Source organism: Procambarus clarkii, chromosome 27, assembly GCF_040958095.1.
Source record: "Procambarus clarkii isolate CNS0578487 chromosome 27, FALCON_Pclarkii_2.0, whole genome shotgun sequence".
NCBI lineage: Eukaryota > Metazoa > Arthropoda > Malacostraca > Decapoda > Cambaridae > Procambarus > Procambarus clarkii.
The window spans coordinates 34,690,616-34,698,833 of NC_091176.1; the positions used below are offsets into that span (position 1 = coordinate 34,690,616).

The following is an 8,218-nucleotide window of genomic DNA, read 5'->3' on the forward strand; positions in this document are numbered from 1 at the left end:
TGTCCAATTTGCAGATGTTCCAGCATGTCAGAAATTCCAACACTCGATACTAACTACTCTCATACCAACCAAAAGCTGTCATGTAAGGCAAATATTAATACTAACTAGCCCTAAATAATTTAGGGAATCATATAAAGGAAATTTGGATTTCATGGCTCCTTGTAGAAAATGGGACTATTGCCATGTCCCCTGAAATTCTATTTATTCATAATACACACATTAAATAACCTTTAAACTGCCATTCTGGGGATCAAATTAAATAAAAAGGGTTACCCATGACTGGATATAATTAAATTTATATAAATAAAAATGTAAATGTTCGTTTGTTCAAAATTGCTAATCTCCGAAAGTTCACCGATTGCTTTGAAATTTTGAAACAATGTTCCATTCGAATACGCTCATGTTTTTATATACCTACTATATAGATGCTGTTTACCATACTGTTCATTTCGTAAGTATAAGTATAGATGCTACACCTGTGACAGGTAGAAATATTCTTTTTTTAAGGAACAGCACTATCTGTTGCCCATAGGAGCAACACATGCTACACTAAATATGCTACAATTACATTTCAATGTTTCCAATTGCACTCATAAATTTAATTTTCATAGATTTCGATTTATTTTCATTTTATATAAATATTTTGTGTGAAATTGCATTGGAATTGAGCTGTGTTGTTTACAAAACCGTTTATTTTGTGAGTATAAGTATAGATGCCAAACCTGTGACAGGTAAAAACATATTTAAAAAAAAACAGTGCCATCTGTTGCGTGTAAGAGGAACACACACTATACTATATATAACACGATTTCATTTCAATGTTTTCGATTTCATTGATAAATTGAATTTTCATAGATTTCAATTTATTTTAGTTTTGATTTAAAATATTTTGTGTGACATTGCATTGGAATTGAGCTGTGTTGTTTACCATACCTTTTATTTTGAGAGTATAGTTTGTTTTTTTAATTTCGGTTTTTAACTATTTTTCTTTTATTTCAGTGATGGAAACATCAGATCATTTGATGTTCCCAATTTTCTGATGGGAACATCAGATCATTTGGGAATGCATTTGACAAGTGGACAGGGGAGGGGGTAACGGTGGGGAGGACAATGGGCCACCCTTCCTCCAAATAGACATTACACTTTAATACTAAATGTAATAATTTCATTCCTGACAGTCTGCATGGTACATAAATACACTTAATTGTGCTGTTGCATTTAACTCCCCATATATTCTCCTCATTTTCTGTTAATATAATTTAAAAATATTAGGTTGAAGTTTCATGTTTAGTTTTATATACACAAGTTTTAAATATAAAAAAATTATTTTTCAGTTTTATTAAATAATAGAGATTTTATACAAAATTTTAAAATATCTTGAGTTAATTTATAATTTATTGAATGACTTTAGTTTTGTTTTATTAGTTTTATTAAATTGTAATATCAATATAGCTATAGGTTAAATAGTAATTGTAATTAAGAATCAATAAATGCTATTTATATGCTTGTTCTCCTACACTCCCGCCTAAGTTAGGTAGTGGTTTTCTATGCAGCTTTTCAGGTAAACTTTAAAAAAGTTAATATTCACAATATTTTGGTGCAATGTTGGCTATTAAGTGTATTTTTGTACTATGACAATAGTCCAGTTTGTACTTATTACATTTAGTATTAAAACGTACTGTCTATTTGGAGGATGGGCTGTGATGGGACGGGGTAGTGGGGAAAGGTTGGGAGGACAAGGGGACGGAGGAGTGAGCAATGGTTGGGAGGACGAGGGGACAGGGGAGATGGGGATTGGTGGGGAGGACTGGGAGAGGTTGCTTTTGCTGGATACAGCTAGTAATAAATAAAAACAAAGTCTCCTCCCCAATGATGATAAAGACAGATTTAGAACCGTGCCAGAGGACGAATCCCTGGGTTAGAGGAGAAGGAGAGATGGCATATTGACAACAGAAAGCTGAGCCCAGTGAGCATACTACACGAGCTAAAGGAATATTTCCTGCGAACCTTAGTGTTGTGGGATGCCAGATTCACCTATTATCATCACAAACTTAGCTAGATATATGGAAGAGTTCTGTATCCGTTAGACAGTTAAGTAGTTCCATTTTATGGCCATATTTTATAAGTAAGTCTAGTGGTTAGGACTTGGACCAAAGCTACCCGAAATGGGTCAGCCGAATCATTTAATTATTACCTCCTTTCTCTTGTTATATGCTTCATATATTTGTTGTGATCATTACTATGTGACCAATTCAGAGGTGAAACTGAGGGGAAGAAGATTGCACTGATAAATGCAGAATAGTGATAGTAATGCAGAATTACTTGGAACTGCATGGAACACGTTCTAATGCTAGCATGCTCGACCACGAGGCGACGCAACTTGTATGATCAGGACATGAGCGTTGCTGATTAAACAAACTACATTCTACATAACAACTATGCTGTGCTTTGTTTTTAAACTAACCATTATAGATTAACAAATTTCAAATATAGTACTAAATTTCTACTAATCAATTATTTTCGATTAGGTTGACTATATTATTAAATAACCCACCCAGGTTGTGAAGGGAGGCTCCAAGCAGGATAACTATGAATAACTATAACAAAATTAGATTTTAAATTCTTAAGAAAAAATTAAAACAAATTAATAAAGTAATAATTAAATAAATGATTAAATAAATAAATAAATAAATAAATAAATAAATAAATTCCTGCTGGGAGATTTTTCCCATATTCTTTTGGTTCTTCAAACCGGGATCTTCATAACCCATAAATGAATCAATGTAATAAATAAATTATAAAACATATAACAGTTAAAGTAAACTGCTATAAAACACTTGCAGCCTAGAAACTCAGTAAACCTCAGTTTGCAGTGTATACAAAAGTTATTGCCAACAATTAAAGCACCATTATTGTTCCAAGATCATTAACCAAGGAGCAGAAATACATGCAAGCAAATAAAAACCAGTGAGTGAAAAAACACTCAAATTCAGTGCCTTCCAAAAATCTTTGACCATATAAGTGGACAGTTATATTCGCAGATCGATATCACAAAATTTTACCACTAGATGTGTGATATTTTATTTTCGTGAATAGCCACTAAACAAAACAATAACATTAACCCTTGAGCTGCTAAGGGGTCCTGAGGAGATGTAAACCCTTGTGCGCAAGAAAAAGAAATTCTAAAACAAAAATCTTCTAAAAGTGTTAATTTGTGTTCCCTGAGCACGGGACAAATAAAAAAAATCGTAGGGAACATATTTTGGGCACAATAGACGGGGGATGTCTGGCAAAATGTGAGCATTGACAGAGTGGTCTTGAGAAGCGGTCATTGTCACCCGAGCTGACAGGTGGGTATTGCCACAAAGATATTATTACCTAATTATTTCAAAGTTTCTGATTGATTTTTCTTAGTTTTTTCAAGTAATATTATTCAATAGTGTAATAGAATAATATAATAAAATGTGTGAATCATTGTTATACTGAGAAGTATAGTGTTCATATTAGCGTTTCAATTATTACGGTCATAAAACAATAAACAAATAGTTTTGCAGTTATTACACTATATACACACATAATATATAAGTATCTACTTGTTTTGTTCACCACAACTGTACAACTCAGCTGTTATAGTTAGTTCAGGCACTAAGAGATGTCGCTACATCCACAGTCAGTTGACGGCTGCCTCCCTCACTCGTTCAAGGTCAGGTGCACTAAATTTCTCAACCAACTAATCTGTTTGTAGTGTTATTACACTATATACACACATTATATATAAGTATCTACATGTTGTATGCACCGTAACTGTACACCTAAGCTTGTAGAGTGCATAGTGGCCACCTTCTTCCTAGGTAGAGAAGTCCTGCAGACTATGCCACCTCTGTCACCCAAATGGCTCCTCCCAACATAATCCATTTGCTGTTATTACACTGATACACACATTATATATAAATATCTACATTTGTGTTCACCATAGAAAACCACTGAGCTGGAATGGTGAATGCAGACAATAACAGGTGGCCCCACAGTTAGTAAACGACGTTATCTCCCTCCCTCTCACAGCATTACTACTCCCACACAGCGCTAATTATCACAACAATCCTGCTATTATCACAATCCTGTTTCATTTTTATCACAGTCAGGGGTCATCTGTAATATTGTCATCACTAAATAATAGCAGTTACATATTTATTTTGACATTTTTCGGCGATGCTGTGGTCACAAGCTGAACAGCAATGCTGTTAGCTTATGCTGCGTGCGCCAGCCTTAGTTGCTCCCACAGTACTGTGGCTCTCACACTTGAGAATATTGCCCACAATTTTTTTTCATAGCGTCTGTTTACAGAAGCCCTTAGGAAGCTGATGTGAACCTCGTAAAGCCGCTGGCCATTTGAATCGTGCCTGGCACCCTATAACGTATATGTACGCCATGCGCAACGTGGGACATGTTACTCATGATGTATATGTACGCTATGTGCACTTTAAGTGTTAAATTAAATAACAGTGATTGAAACTACTGCTGCTAACACAATATTAACAGCAGCTCTAGATTAGTCTCATCACTTAACATATAACAGTATTAAATAACACAAGAGGTTGATGAGAAGCTAGTAACCATAAGTGTATATATATTTATCTTAAGTTGAGAAAAATAATTCACATACAATAAAAACAAAATAAAATATTGCATCATTCTTTTTCCAACACAAAATTATAATAATTAACGTTGCCAACCCGTTTTTGAGTAGGATACTAAACTTGTTTAGTGTTTAACTAAAAATTGAACAACCTAGCAATCCTTTAAACACTGTGCAGATCCTAGGTAGGGTGTGATCAATAACAACACAAGTTATGTTGTACATATAAACTTAATTTACTTGTATTATATTACCATATATATTATATCCATCTATTTTTTAACTATACCTAGAACATTATTTTGTAGAATGTCCCATATTAACTGACTTTCGCCCTCCTGGGCTAAGGTATGCTGAACTCTGTAATTACTATATGAGTACTGGAACACTTGATGATATATTGGACTTGTACCCAAGATTAACCATGTAATGTATCAGTTATACAATGTATGTATGTGATGTAACTATATAACCTGAGCTTGTAAAATCACCTTAATTTAATCACCTTCAGTGATTAAGTGCTTAATTGCACACTAGTTTCACTATCAGCTATCTCACCCTGTCAGAGTAAAGAGACAAATGTATGTGAATGCATGTGTGTGTGTATGTATATGTATGTGTATAAAGTATATATGGAAGCTGATTAGAATTACATTTCACCTCTGTAAATGCACATTAATGAGACTATGTAAAAGACACATCAAACACTTTATGTAGGTCAAACATAAATCTGCGTATCTAATGTGATGGGAAAATGTAGGTGTACGTCAGTCCTCCCAATGGCTGGTGTAAATGCCAATCACATTAGTAAAAACAAGAGAAAAAATGTTGACTGCTTGGCTGTTGCCTCCCGTGGTCAAGTAAAAAGGGAAAAACACACAAAACAAATCGTATAAACAATGAAACTTTAATTGACTTTAAGCAAATATAAACAAAGATAATCCCTTGGTTATGTACAGTGCGAATTAAACAAAAATACAAAGACAAAAAAACAATATAAAATAAAATAATGGTTACATTACTCTACAATGAACAAGACAAAAAATGAGTTAAAGGTGCTGAGAATATTGGCTGGCTGAAAACCTCCACTAATTCACAGAGCGTATGCTAGATAGAAGTATCAGGCTTGAGAGCACAGAATATTTCAAATTCAACTGCTCGTGCACGCTTAGTCATAGGTTATGCAGATGGCGCTGAAGGTGGCATATTATGGGTAAAGTAAAAGTTGTTTAATTTGTTTATAAATTTATTTATGAAATGGTTATAGAAAGGGCTGCAACTGGTCCAAGTTTCAGCATCACACCCTAAACAGAGAAGGAGAAAAAAATACACAACGTATTATGCAACGAATTTTCAACATTTTGAAAAAATGTCAGGGAACACATGTGTCAACTAAAATCATTTCTATAACACTCAGATATTAAAATTAGCATTTAATAAAGGATTGATGTTAGCAGTTTTATCAAAAAAGTGTTTAGTGCAATAATATAATTATTCAAAGTTACCCTTCCAAAAATATGCAATATATGATGGATATAAATATTTATAAAATCAATAAATGGACTTTGGACTAAAATCTCATATCCGTTTTATAGAAGCACAAACTCTACATATAAGATGTAATTTGCATGTAAATTGATTAAAAAATGAAAGCTGTGACACACAATGAAGCTGTAAATTACTTACCTGAGTAAAATAAGATCAAAGTTTGGCCACCTGTAGTCGAGCTTGACGTCTATCGATTTCGTTCATAATTGGCACCCTTGCAGATAGGCATCCGTTGAGCAAGGTGTGCAAGTTCCATGCAAATCCCCTGATAACAAACGACAAAAAAAAATTGAAAAAAAAAATTATTATATATATAATATATATATATATATATATATATATATATATATAAATATAAATATATATATATATATATATATATATATATATATATATATATATATATATATATATGACAATGTCAGACCACGGAGGAAAAATGAAACAGGAAATTTCCTTAAGTACTTTCGTATATTAAATACATCTTCAGAAGGTAATACATCTTCAGAAGGAAGGACCTTCTGAAGATGTATTTAATATACGAAAGTACTTAAGGAAATTTCCTGTTTCATTTTTCCTCCGTGGTCTGACATTGTCACATTCTTAATCACGTGTTTATTTTCGTGATATACACACATATATATATATATATATATCCTGCACATACATATTACAATTATTACCAAATATCAAATTATAACACTAAAACATACTAACCTATTGAAATTGGTCCCAATTGTGGGTCCTCAAGGTGGCACTGCATTGGGCACTAGTAGGCACCTGCATGATTGCTGGATCACCTTCCTCAGGAGCCTGTCTCGGCTTGTTGGAGGGAGGGAGGTCTAGGAAGGTGTGTGAGGAGGGTTGAGGAAGGTGTGTAAGGAAGGTTGAGGAGGTGTGTGAGGAAGGTTGAGGAGGTGTGTGAGAAAGGTTGAGGAGGTGTCGGTGCGCCACCATCTCTCACTGGATATTACTCTTCTTCGCGCTAAAGCGGCTTGCTTTTACTGATAAAGATGGCGACCGAGTGCCAGATTTGCTGCTCTTATCTTCTGGCACTATCTCTTTGTAAGAGTTTGTGCAGAAGACGCAACAATGCGCTATTCCAGGAACGATAATGGAGCGCGCATCAAAACAGTCCACACTCAATCGGACACACAAGGTGACTGAGGGCTGGGACCTCCCTATGGCCCTACCACGGATGAGAAGGTTGCCAATGAGTGTATATTTACTCCTTATGCATACAGAGAGATTTACGACGTTATTACAAAAAATTTGACTTTCAGATCGTACAACGCAATACCTTTGGCGCGCCACAGCTGCGGGGCACCGGATTCTGACCAATTACGCATGGAAATGTACCATAAATACGTCAATTTATATCGTAAAAAAATTCTGATTGCACCAGAGTGTTGCCAGAACTACGTAGTATTTTCATAAATATTTCACAATATTACGATTTTTCCCAAATTTTTTCGTGTCGTATGGCCCCTGAAGTCGAGTGGAGTCGCTGATTCACCAATGGGAAGCGTGCTGGCTGGAAGTGGTAGTTTGGTGATCAACGAGGGTTGTGCACCGACAGCGAGGGGAGTTTGGAGAGCGAGTGTAGGGTACGTATCCCCCCTGTAGAAACGTATTCTACTATATATATATATATATATATATATATATATATATATATATATATATATATATATATATATATATATATATATATATATATATATATATATATATATACATATATATATATATATACTACTCTTGAATGTAGTATTTTGATGTTATGGACGTACTGAAGTAACATGATGTAGGAAAGAGCAGGCCAAATCTCTCTTGAAAGAGATAACCGTCACACTATGTATTTACATATGTTGGTTAGCTTAGCATTTTAAAAGCACTGAATCACCTTCTGTGGTTGATTGTTCAATAAACCCTTTAACTATATGATTAACATAGCTCTAACCCTGTCCATGGAGGACAGAAGAAAATGTATATATGCTGGTTAGCATAGTAACTGTGTGGCTACGTCTGTGG

The 8,218-nt window shown here is 34.3% G+C and overlaps 1 long non-coding RNA gene across 1 annotated transcript; it reads right to left on the reverse strand.

The window, feature by feature from the left end:
• Positions 1-5,654: 5,654 nt before the first annotated feature.
• Positions 5,655-7,543, reverse strand: LOC138369138 (uncharacterized). The gene is made up of 3 exons (XR_011229762.1): positions 6,902-7,543; positions 6,323-6,449; positions 5,655-5,940 (listed from the first exon to the last, which is right to left on the reverse strand). It is a non-coding gene; the product is annotated as an uncharacterized lncRNA (long non-coding RNA).
• Positions 7,544-8,218: the final 675 nt, after the last annotated feature.